Raw genomic sequence first — 12,848 nt, forward strand, 5'->3', positions numbered from 1 at the left:
GACGGAGACAGGAGGAACTGGCCCAGGGAGTTGCCAGATCGTCCATCCAGCCCTGAGATTCCTCTAGGCCTCTGTGTTTGAGACTCAAAAATCCAGAATTGACTCCTTTGTTCTCAGAGTTCCTTTGTGCCCTCCTTTCCCTGAGGCACTGAGTATGGAATGCTTTAGCAGAGGGAATGGAGAAGAGCCAGGGGGTGCCAGGAAACTCTGGGAAGAATGCTGGTAACAAACTGTTATCCCTCAAATAAAGCATGAGGGGAATTAACTGCTTAGTGCCTGGAATACAGTGCATTTGCTTGTTTATTCATTCAGTCAGTCAGTCCGTCCATCAGTCAGTCTTTACTGAAGGCTACTTGGTGCCAGGGAACTTTTGGAGAAGGGATAAATACCTGGGTTGGGGACAATGAGGCCAGGCAGCCTGGATCACCAGTGAGGTCTCTATCTACCTGGTACCTACCCTGCTGAGAAGGATTTGCACTTCCTGACAAATCGGAGAAGAATATGCCCTGTCCCCATGCCCATCCTAGCCCAGAATAGGCACGTGATCATTGCAGTCTGCTCTGAAAGCCCATTTAGGAACCCAAATGAAAAACTCAGCTATTGCCAAGCATGCATTTGGGAATATTAGTTTAATGAGAGAAGATGGTTTTTCCATCCTCAACATCTGCCTGATTAAATTATGGGACAAAACTGACTAATTCCTTCATCTCAAGGCTATTTCCCTAATATTCAAAGCTCTTGAGATCCCAAGAGTTTGGAAGAAAAAAGGGGCTTGGTTACTCCAAAATGCTGCCTGCCCCTCTCATTAAATATTTCCCATTCCCTTCTCCCTACCTGCTCATAACCTTGTGTGCAGCTATTCGGGGAGGACCTGCCCTGGCCAGGTATTTGACTTTAGAATGCGTGTCTAGATGGCCAAAGGGAACCAGGCTAAATAGTGTGCTGGTCTTGCCTTTCCAGGCTGCCTTCCTGCCTGAGCACCTTCATAAGCACATGGTCTTTCCTTGGTTGTTTCTGTTGTCTTTTCCTTGTCAAATGAAATAGAGACACTGGATAGAGATTGGGATGATGCTTTTGTTAACCCACCACAAAGAGGGCAATTCTACTTCTGGGGAGCTATCCCTGGAATGATCACAAGATTTTGTTTGAACCTCCTTGTTATTAGGTCCTGGTTGATGTCCGAAAAAGTTTACGGGATTTCACCTTAACCATTTGCACTGGCCATGCAGATGGTCTTGTAGTTATCAGACACTTCAAGCTTATTCTCAGTTTGGGATTTTGCATGTAGCCTAAAATGCTATTTCCACCCTCCCTCTTCACTATTCCTCATGAATTCCTATTCATCCTAGAAGTCTTCCCTCTTTATTGAATACTTCCCTAATTTTATCTCCAGAGAATTGTAATTCTAAGAAATGCCTAGTGAACAAAGAAACATGTTTCATGAAATAATTCATTTCCAAGCAAAATAAAAACATACTGAAATTTACTAAGTTAAAATGACAGACCCTTGAGGTTGAGAAGGTAGATAGTATCTGGCAAGATGCAGATGAGATTGATGTGCAAATGGAAAAACCCAGGGTTCCAGGCTTCACTCAATCAGGAAGGATTAGAAACAGGACTAGCTTCATCATCCAATCCTTGGTGCCCCACCCGCCCCACTGGATAGAAGTCCATCATCTCTCACCTGGTTGGATGAATGCCCCCAAATCAAAAGCAGCCCCTCTCACACAAACCATGCAGCCCACCATCTTCACCTGCAGATATTGCCAAAGCACGATCTGTTCACATCTCACATCCATCCCTTTCTGAGAAATTTTCTGTGGCTCTTCATTTCCTTTGGGACAGAGCCCAAGATCCCTCGATGGCGACAGTAGGTCTCTTGCAAGATAAATCTGTCTAAGAATAGTTGACATCACCATCCGCACAGGATCCAATTTCTTGGTCATTCCTTTGACCTGTTTCATAGATGCCTACCTGAGTTAGGTACTTCTCTCAGTGCAGGGAATACAGGTGTAAACAAATAGCTTCTGCCCTCAAGGAGCTTACTTTTAGCCAGATGGGAATAAAACACAATAAATAATACATAATATAATTTAATACCAAATATTGATTAATGCTTTGAAGATAAATAAAGCCATTTTGATTGTTGATAAGAATCTTTTGATAAAGATTCTGTAAACCAAGCCAAGTCAGGTTTATTCCTTATCTCAGGGAGGGAGAACATCACCCTGACAGGGTCTCAGCAATATCCCAGAAAGGGAAGATTGGGTAGATGTTGATAGGGTTCTGGGATCTGGGTGGGTCTCTCAGTGTGGGGATCTGATTGGGACTGGGTTACTTTAAGAATGAGAAACTTCTTTTTTTTTTTTTTTTTTTTTTTTTTTGTCTTTTTGCTATTTCTTTGGACCGCTCCCACAGCATATGGAGGTTCTCAGGCTAGGGGTTGAATCAGAGCTGTAGCCACTGACCTACACCAGGGCCACAGCAACACGGGATCCAAGCCGCATCTGCAACCTACACCACAGCTCACGGCAACGCCGGATTGTTAACCCACTGAGCAAGGGCAGGGACCGAACCCACAACCTCATGGTTCCTAGTCAGATTCATTAACCACTGCGCCATGACAGGAACTCCAAGAATGAGAAACCTCTTGAGTTTTAATAAATCAAGAGTTGTTTCATAAGTGAGCCCTCTATTGTTCTATCAGTTTGTTTGGATAAGTTGATTTGGGGGACATTTCTAAAAACATTATAAAGTAAATCATGAAATATTTTTACTGGTTTATATTCCTAATCTTTCTGGGCAAGAATTTTCTGGACTGAATTATAAAATCATGCAAGTCATGCTGATGGAGGCAGGCTTGGTTTTTAGTCCTGATATTTAGCAGCAGATCATAAGCTATCTCAGCACTCTTAAGATCACGCCAGGTCATTGCCTGAGATTTGCCATGTGACCTGCAGTGTAGGGTTGCCAGATTTAGCAAATCAGAAATATTTTATCTGGCAACTCTATTGGAATTCTACAAATTTTTCAACAAATTGTCTGAATATTAAATCTAGATTTCCAGCTTCTCCTGCAGCGTCAGAATAACTTGCAGTGTCCAGAAGATATTCCCATAAGGCATCAGCTGAACTGAGCTGAACCGCTCCCTTGACACCAGCTCAGGTGGTCTCTCATTCGCCCCAGTTCCCAGCCAGTCTTGAAAGGATCTGAGTTTTGGGAGGTCTGGAATGGATTCAGGCTCCCTAAGATGAGTTGGATGTGCTTGGACAAGTCTCCTTCCTTTTTTGTGCCCTGGAACATAAGCTGGAGAATCAGAGTAACTGGATACCTCCTTCCAGCTCTGTTAACTGTCCATGTGAATTTAATGTATAGTTGATTTATTAATTCAATATTGTTTCAAGTGTACATCAAAATGATTTGGTTATATATATATGTGTATATATGTACATATTATATAATATATAGTTATATAATATATTAATATATTTCAGATTCTTTTCATTTATAGGTTATTATAAGATATTGAATATTAGTTCCCTGTGTAATATTGTAAATCCTGTTTCTTATCTATTTTTAGTTAATCCCATACTCCTATTTTATCCCTCCCCTCCCTCCATTTCCCCTTTGGTAACCATAAATTTGTTTTCTTTGTCTATGAGTCTGTTTCTATTTTGTACCTAGATTCATTTATATTATTTTTTAGATTTCATATGTAAGTGATATAACATTTGTGTTTCCCTGTCTGACTCACTTAGCATGATAATCTCTAGGTCCATCCATGTTGCTGCAAATAGCAATATTTCATTCTTTTTTATGGCTGAGCAATAACCCATTTTGTGTGTGTGTGTGTGTGTGTGTGTGTCTCTACCACAGCTTCATAAACCAATCTTCTGTAGATGGGCACTTGAGTTGTTTCTGTGTCTTGACCATCGTAAATAGTGCTGTATCGTTCTGAATTTGTGTTTTCATTTTTTTTCCAAATATATACCCAGGAGTGGAATTACTGTATCATATAGTAGTTCTATTTTTAGTTTTTTTAAAGGAACCTCCATACTATTTTCCATAGTGGCTACACAAATTTACATTCCCATGTGGATACTTTAGTGCTGCCTTGCTTTAAAATATAGTCATCAACATCCAGCTCAGAGGTGTTTGGCAAATACATGTGACCATTATATTATGAGTTTTGAAATGTTTGGAAATCTGACCCTTGATTTTGTTATAATCTCTTTGGTAACTGTTATTAGGTGGTGACCTAATAAGAAATTATTAACTGGGGAGCTATAATTTGGAAGCTTATAATTTTCTTAATGGACATTGATTTGTGTAACCCTGATTAAAATACAATGAAGCCTGAGGCTTAAATGTTTTATTCTGAAAGGTTGAAAAGATGGGAATTGACTCTAAAAATGTATTGGCTGGAAAACCTCATTGAAATAATATTATTGGAAGCGTTTTGTGAGCATAAAATGATCTGACAAAAACAATTCGATGCCAGCTCCAGTGGCCTTAGAAAGCTGAGGGAATATAGGTTTCTTCACATGAAGTCTGGAAAAATGCTTCCAGATTACCTCAGGGGTGAAAAGAAAATTATTATTCCATTCCATGGCCCTGCTAATTCTTTTCAACATCGATTCTGTCAAGTAATCAGAATCTAAATGGAGGAAACATTCATAATTGTCATTTATTATACTTTACCAAAGGTGACTGCTCCCAAGAAGCTCTGACAGGACAGAAACAAAGTGATTACAAAAGAAATGTGTAGGCGAATGGATCAGGCTTCCCTACACACATTCCCAGAAGCCAGTCATAGACAGTGGGTGGGGATGGTTCTAGATTAAAACAGTCCTCTGCAGCTCTGAGTCTTCAAAGAAAATCTTCTGCTATCACGTTGTCAGTCGAGTGATAATGAGCCCTGTTTCCCCTCCCTCTCCCTCACCACAGACATATATCATGTAGCTCTTTCATACTTAAAAGCCTGCATAAGAAAGATTACACCCCCACCCCAGTTCCACAGGGAATACTTCAGAAGTGAAATATGCTGTCAGTTAGGGGGTTATATTTAAAATACCTCCTCCCCTTTTGTCATTGTTTTTCTTCACCAACATAGGCTAACATTTGAGGTGTGGCTGCTGCTGTGAGAATGTTTTTCCCCCCTAATTTCTGAAATAATACCATACCTTGGAGATTAATGTTCAGGCTTTACCAAGATTTTAATAAACAAATATGGCTTTGATCTAAATATTTTTCAAAAGGTTGTTGCTGATCATTCTCCCTCTCTTATAATCTTTTAAGAAAGCCTTTGGACTTGCCAGTCTGACACCCAGGGGGACAGAAATGCAGCTGCCTTTTCTTCCCCCTCATCTCGGCGAGTATACTCTGTTCTCAGTTTCGCCCAAATTAGTCCCAGGATTTCAGTTGTCTTTTTTGTCCAACATTCCATCATGCAATTCATTAAAATCTTCACATGAAATATTTAACAGATGAGTTATGTCATAATTCACATTACAGTTTTAAATTGTTATTCATGTGGTAAGTCATTTATCCTGGACATTAACAGACCCCTGGAATGGGCTTATATTTGATGTAAGGAAGGTTAAAGTTCTTTTCTTCAACACTCCAGGACAGTGGCCTTTTTCCAAACCCCCAGTTAATCATGAAATATTCCAAAAAAGTGACATTCAGATTCATTGTTAGTTCTACTCGCAATTAACTATTTTGAAAACAAACAGAAGAAAACATTTAAACAAATGTGGTTTGGCTAACAGCTATTATAGTTGACCATTAATTAAGGCAAGTTGTAATCCAAATGTGCCAGGCCTTGTTACTGTCACTCTAGCAATCATCGCTGTTGGGCACAAAGGAATGAAAATTCAGGGACTGTGTCAGAGGAGGACTGAGGACAAGGTGGGGGATATTTACCCAGCCGTGTGAAAAGAGCCGCTACCCTGCTTGAGTAATATGACCAGTAAAGAGCTCATTTTCTGGTTGAGAAAATGTATGGCCAGCATTTATTTGCAGAATTTGGGTTTTAAGAAAACTTGTTTCACTCCTAAGTGCTGAAATGCAAAGGAAATCCTTGTTAGCACGTGTTTTGTTTATTAACTTATTATAGTTTTATTTTTTTCTAATAAGGATACAGTTTTCTACCATATCCCTACCAAGGGATTGGAATCCATTAGAAGAAAACACTCCTGTTTGTGGGCCAAGCTAGCCCAAGGGAGCTCTGAGATCTGTTTTTCTGCCTGAGCCCTGATATGAAATAATTGTCCCCATGCTACCAGCAGTCAACAATCAGTTGAGACCCTTTGCAGCCAGGTAGCCTTGCTGATGAGCCCATGGAGCTGACAGTGACGATATTGGGAACAGTAATCCTCTTGGATTCTGTACACCTACACGTCTGGCTGTGTCCTAAGTGTGTGTGAATAATCAAAATTCCAAAAGGGGCAGGTGATAGGGTTTGCATAGTGGAGCACACCTTTCACTAATCCTGAAGGGCACAAATCCATTTCAAGCTTTCGGCTGAAAGAGAATCACTGCCTTGCATTTCCTGCTTCCTTTTGCCTTTTCCCCTCTTCTAAAGTATCGTGATTTCATAAAGTGTCTACCCACCAACATTGCCTCGCTAACAGTGGACAATATGGATTTATTATGAGTGAATTTTCTGTTCAGTCTCAGTACCTTGGCATGAGAGATGTACTTGGTGGTGAAACATAAGAATAAAGGATTAAAAACTAGGAAGAAATCATCACGTGAATATTGACGACACCGTCAAGTCTTTAGAGTGTTCTGATACACATCATTTTATTTTGTATTATTTATCCTCATCCCACAAAATCCTTTTCAGAAGCTAGAGCCAATGTGACTTGTGGAGACAGAGAAGTAAGGTACCCAAGGATACTCATCTGTCTTAGAAACAGGGTTGACAACCAGTGCTCTTGGTAAGAATGTTCCTGGTTATAATTTGTTGATGGTGGCAGGACTGTTTTTTTGTCTGCTGGATGAGCTCTCTATGTGTTGTAAATCCATCACATGGTTGGAGGACTGGGCAAATGGAGATAGGGGTGTTTGTGTGAGCTTGCGTGCCAGGCATGGTGAGCCCTATTTTACAAACCGGATTTGTGCTCCTTGGGGTATGTTGCAAGTTGAGGCCAAGCCCACAGAAAATTATTTCTAAATGAATACAATATGAAAAAGTTATTTTATTTCTAATTTTACATGTAACATTGTTCTTTGGCAAGTCTCAGATTACACTTGAATGCATGTCTATTAACCTGATATGAGATGCATGCATGATTTCATCTTGAATGCATTTGAATATAATAGCACTGGAAATGTAATTTGTATTCTCAAATTTTATAAAGCAAAATAAATAAACCTTGGAGGTGGTAGCCACATTGAGCATATTGCATTGATTTCTTTGGGTTTCTCTCAAACTAATTACCAACTTCCTCTTGTAAATCCAGGTCTTCTCACACGGGAAGGTCTGTCTGCTCTAGATCCTTCATACCTAAGTCATCTTCCTTTCTTCTACCTCCAAGGAGTGGAGAGCATAGACAGGTCTGTGGGGAATGTTATGTTTGATCTTTAAGAAACACCACTCTTCAGTTCCTCTCTGTGTTCCCTCCTGTTATCAGTGACCACTGTGCAAAAGACCTCTCTGCAATGATGAAAATACTAAAAATGTTCTAGTTCTCTTTGGTTCAGTACAGTAGCCACTAGCCTATTGAGCCCTTAAAATGAGACTAGTCCAACCCAGGAACTAAATTATTAATTTCATTTCATTTTAATTTAAATAAAACACATATGGCTAGTGGCCACCAATTTGGACAACATAGGACTGGAGCACTTGAGGTCTGTCCCAACTCTAGTGCACTAATCACTGACATTCTGCAAAGGAAGTAGCTGTATATTTTGGTGCTTGGATGATGATCTGATGCTCCATCAACTCTGAGCATCCTAAACTGCCATCCTCTCTTCAGTGATTAGAGTGCCTTCCCCAGGCCTCCACCCCTGCCTGTTGCATCCCTCATGGCTTCATTTCAATATGCTCCCCACCTAGCACGTATATTTCTGATAAACACAGGATAGAGAAAATAGGTAGGAAGGAAGTTAGAAAGTTGGGGAAAGAGGAAGCCTGGAAGGAAGATACTTCACGAAAGCTCTGTGGTCTGTATTGCTGAGCTAAAAATCTGTCCTCAGGCCCTCTTAGAATATTGAGGTGAGCAACAAGGAACAATACCCTGACTAATTCAAACCAAATTCTAGGATGTCAGTGTTTCAGATGCATAAATATTTCATGTGAAGGCTCTGGGGCTCTTTGGGATGGTGATTCTCATAACGATGATTTTGCTGTACTGCTGGTTTCCAGAAACCATCCTGGTATCTTAGGGTATTGTCCTAGGAGGATCACACAGTTGGCCTGTTGGGAAAATGCCCGAGGTATACTTGTTTCTGGGTCTGTTCTGCCCCCGGGAGATGAGTAAGGAACCACCAGATGCAGCTGTGGAAAAGAGACTCTGTCTCCGTCCTTGTGGTGCCTTGTAATCAAATGGAAGTGAGGAGCACCGTGTACTCCAGGAGAAATATGTTGATGATTTCCTGGACTGTCTAAAAAATTTCAAACCCCAGGAATGGTGTTTTAATTTTCTGCATTCTCTTTGGGACTTGGGTTTCGCTAAAGCATTTTCAGTCCTTGTTTCCCTTATTAAATTAGCAAGACTGACTTAAATCAGAATATGCTGTTATGGCTTGAAATGTTGTTGAAAGAACAAAATAGACGGGCATGACAAATATCGCAGGTTCCATTTGGGATGTGTGGGGTTGGGGGGGAAGAGAGTGGGGCTCGCAGAAGTAATGATGATTTTTTCTGATAAAAGTTAAAAAAAGAAAAAAAAAAACTGGAACAAAACAAGGGAAAATAGCAAGCCAAAGCTAAATTTCTGTTTGTGAAAGCTCATATTTATTTTTCTGAGTAGAATTGGCCATAGGATGCCCTTAAGTATTCTGCCTGTGGAGAAAAATTTTTATTGTTTTTTGAAGGTTTTTTTTTGTGTGTGTTTTGTTTGTTTTACCTTACTTTAAATAATTTTGTGCTTAAGAGATAATTGGCCAAATGCACCAAGAGCTGTGGCTGCCTAACACGTCTCATTCTCCTGTCTCCTACTGTCCTGCCCATTTCCCTGGTACTTCCTGTTTAAGGCCTTCATTGAAGATTGTTCTAAAATACAGATGTAAGGTCCTTCCACTTCTCTACTTAAAGATATTAAATGGTTCTGCAGATCATAAAGCAAGTGTCAGAAAACTTTTTCTCTAAAGGGCATAACAGTATGTATTTTAGAATTTGTTGGCCATTCATCGTCTCTTGCATCTACCAAACGTTGTAGCTATACCAGACCGTGTGTAAACAAACGAGGGTACCTGTGTTCCATTAAAACTTTATTGACAGAAAGAGGCTGGATTTGGCCCTTGGACCAACTCCTGGCCTAGAAGATACTCTCCAGCTGCGTTGGCCCGACATTTAAGCCTCCCGCCATTTGGCCTCAACCTGCACAACCATATCCCCTACTCCCATTCTTTCAAGCCTCAGAAGATAGTATGGTCCTTTAGAAGGTTCCATCCCTTTGCCTGTGAGTTTTTTGCACTTGATTCTCATCTTTCCACTGTTCTTAATTTTCCTATGAGTTGATCCCCACGCCTTTCACAAAGCTCTTGCCAATGCCTCCAGGCCCAGACTGCCCCATCCTGTGTCCCACAGTTCTCAGTTTAAGTCTCCACTATTACGTTTACCAATACACGGCTACCCTCTAACTAGACTCTGTGGGAGCATGTGGTCTCATTCACCTAACTACTCAGCTTAGGGCTCAGCATAGAAAAAACCAGTGAACAAGTGGTCATGAAGTTGACCCACTAATGGGCCTGTGAATCTCTTAGTCAGCGAGAAGTATGTTAATTTGTAGATGAACATACTACAAACCTGGATGTGGGGAAACCATGGGCCAGAGTTGCTGGAGGGAGCATGGGCAGCCAAAACACAGCCAGGGCAAAACTGAGTAGATCCATTACAGTCAAAACTGTCTGGGAGCCCTTTGGCATCAAACTCATGGCCCAGACAGGGAGTGAGTGAGGAGTGAGGGAAGCAGTGTCTAGTTTAGGGCATCAGGACCAGGGAGAGGATGCAGCCTGCTGGAGGGAGATCAGAGAGAAGCAGCCTGCATGATTAATGGGACGGAGGGACTGACTCATAAGAAAAGATTAAAGCACTCTGAGGAGCTGGGGTACAGACCAAAAGGGGCAGATGATAGCAGGCTGCAAGTATGTGAGATGGATAAACACTCAGGAGGGAGCAGCTAGCTTCATTAGAGAGGTGAAAATGGGGCCTCCATCAGAGAGTGGGAGGGGTGCTCAGAAAGGGCACGGGTCACTGATGGGGGAACTCAGTAGTTGATGGGTGGGCCAGGACAGCTCTGGGTTGCTGGGACAAAAATGCCCTGGAGAGGTCACCATGGGGTGGTTCTTTCAGGGAATCCTCTACTTCTATCTTGTTGGATCTCAAAGCCTGCCATGGCTATTGACCTTGGCCTGCAGAGACACACACAAAGGGAGAGAGAGGAACTCATTTTCCTCCCTCCTCTTAAAGGCCTGGGATTGAATGTCACAACAATTGTGAGGTTTCTGCTGTCCCTCCATGTCTTTGGTAGAACCAGAGATCCAAGACCCTTCTTAAGTCCAGAGCAGACTCTCACCTTTGCTGCTGCTGGATCTGAGCAAAAGCCCAGCTAGCACCCTAGTCTACAGCTTCCTTGGTTGGCTCATCTCCAGGAGGAATGCGGGCTCATCAGGCATTTTAGAAGACAAGATTAATTTGAAACTGCCGTGAACAGCACTTAGGCTCCAAAATCAGCTTCCTTCAGTTATTCTCTGAAATTTTTTTCCAGGGCTAGGAAGAGCAGCTCATGTATAGTCTGACCACATGGTCCGTGTCATAGTAGGTCCTCTATAGCCAACTTACTCTCTGTAGCAAGGCCTGTGAAGCAGCACATTCAGATCACCTGGGGTGCTTTTTAAACATCCTCATGCCTAGACTCCACTCTCAGAAATTCTGACTTAAATGGTCTTGGTGCGGAGGGAGAAGGCATCAGGCATCAGAATTTTTCCTGAAGTTCCCCAGATGGTTCTAATATGTTGAGAACTGCCATGAAAAAAAAATCCCTTTATTTGGGTATGATTATAATTCACACTGATATTACTCTCTTCTTTCCTTCCTTTCTTCCTTCCTTCCTTCCATCCTCCCTTCCTCCTCCCTCCCTCCCTCTTTCTTTTCTTTCTTTTCTTTTCTTTTCTTTTCTTTTCTTTTCTTTTCTTTTCTTTTCTTTCTCTCTTTCTCTTTCTCTCTTTCCATCTATCTATTGACCATACTGTCACCTGAACAGGTTTTCTAAAAAAGCAAGCATTTACCAATGGTTCATCTATGTGCTTGGCACCTTGATGGAAGCAGGGATCCAGTGTGGGGGCAAGAACATGTTGCTGAGCTTATGGTTCAGAGGATGAAGGACACTTAGGACAAAGCAGGATGAACCCAGAGTGCTGAAATGGTGCATTTCAGAGACCTCCATTCTGCATGTTGCATCCATGTTTAGCTAGAGTCTTTTCCTAGAGTCTGACATTCTAAATACAGAGATGAAGGGTGAGCCTTTCCATATACATATCCAAGTTTACTTTGACTCTCAGGCTTTGCTTCAAAAATTTGTTTAGGATGTAGAAATACACTTGTAGTTATAAGAGTAACAACCCAAGACCTTCTTGAATCTCCAAGTTCCTGAAGGCAGTACGGCAATCTTTAGCCAAGAGGGGGAGGTTGTGGGGGAGCATATAAAACAAGGGCATGCAAGATAAAAGTATATGAGTGAACTTTTTTTTTTTTTTTTGGTAATTGCATATTGCTTTTGCTAGGTATTATTACCTAGGTTGAAATTACTATAGGCAATTAAGTAAAAGAAAAAAAGTGTGAAAAAATAAATAACAATACTTGTGGTATACCTATATGGCAAAAATTGGGGAAGGTATGTGCATTGGGCTAAAGTTCGCAAAACTGCCCTGGGGCAAATGGTGTTCCTTGAGGAGTGCATGTTTCCAGCACAGAGTCTGAGTCTTTCTTTCCATCTCCTCTAAAGCTTTTTACCATCTGATGAGTTTTTTGCTCTGACTTGAGCACTTTCTAAAATGGCTTTAAGAGTTACTTTGTTTTGACTTCATGGAGAGAAATATTGTTACCTTGTTCACTGCATAGTTCTGAGGTTCCACCCAATTCTACTTCCCAAAGTTTCAAGTCACTTTCTTAACCTCTTCCATTTCTGTATATTCCTCTCACTGGAAGTAGCATTCACTGTTGCTTTAGGGAGCTTTCCACAGATAAGCAAAGAACTTTATCATCCTACCAGAATTCCTGGGGAGAGAAGATCATTGAGGTGTGGACACTGGGCACCCGTTAAACTAATCACATCATGGCAAAGTGACTCACATCCAGACACTAGTCTCATGACAAGTACTTTTCAAAATTTATATCTCAAAAATACATGCAGGAGTTCCCATTGTGGCTCAGTGGTAACAAACCCAGCTAGTATCCATGAGGACGCAGGTTCGATCCCTGGCTTCACTTAGTGGCTTAGGGATCTGGTGTTTGCGGTGAGCTGTAGTATAGGTTAGAGATACAACTCAGATCCCATGTTGTTGTGGCTGTGGTGTAGGCCAGCAGCTGCAGCTCTGATTGAACTGCTAGCCTGGGAACTTCCATAGCCATGAGTGTAGCCCTAAAAAGACCAAAAAAAAAAAAAAAAAAAATGCAG

At 41.3% G+C, this 12,848-nt stretch overlaps 1 protein-coding gene across 26 annotated transcripts in view; it reads left to right on the forward strand.

Annotated features, from left to right (window-relative positions):
- CACNA2D3 (calcium voltage-gated channel auxiliary subunit alpha2delta 3) overlaps nt 1-12,848 on the forward strand; it is a 924,345-nt gene that overhangs the window by 683,692 nt on the left and 227,805 nt on the right. The window lies entirely within an intron of this gene.

Source organism: Sus scrofa, chromosome 13 (genome assembly GCF_054392235.1).
Source record: "Sus scrofa isolate SSC_HxYL_T2T_F1_AM1 chromosome 13, Sscrofa_HxYL_maternal_Yorkshire_Landrace_v2.0, whole genome shotgun sequence".
Taxonomy (NCBI): Eukaryota; Metazoa; Chordata; class Mammalia; order Artiodactyla; family Suidae; genus Sus; species Sus scrofa.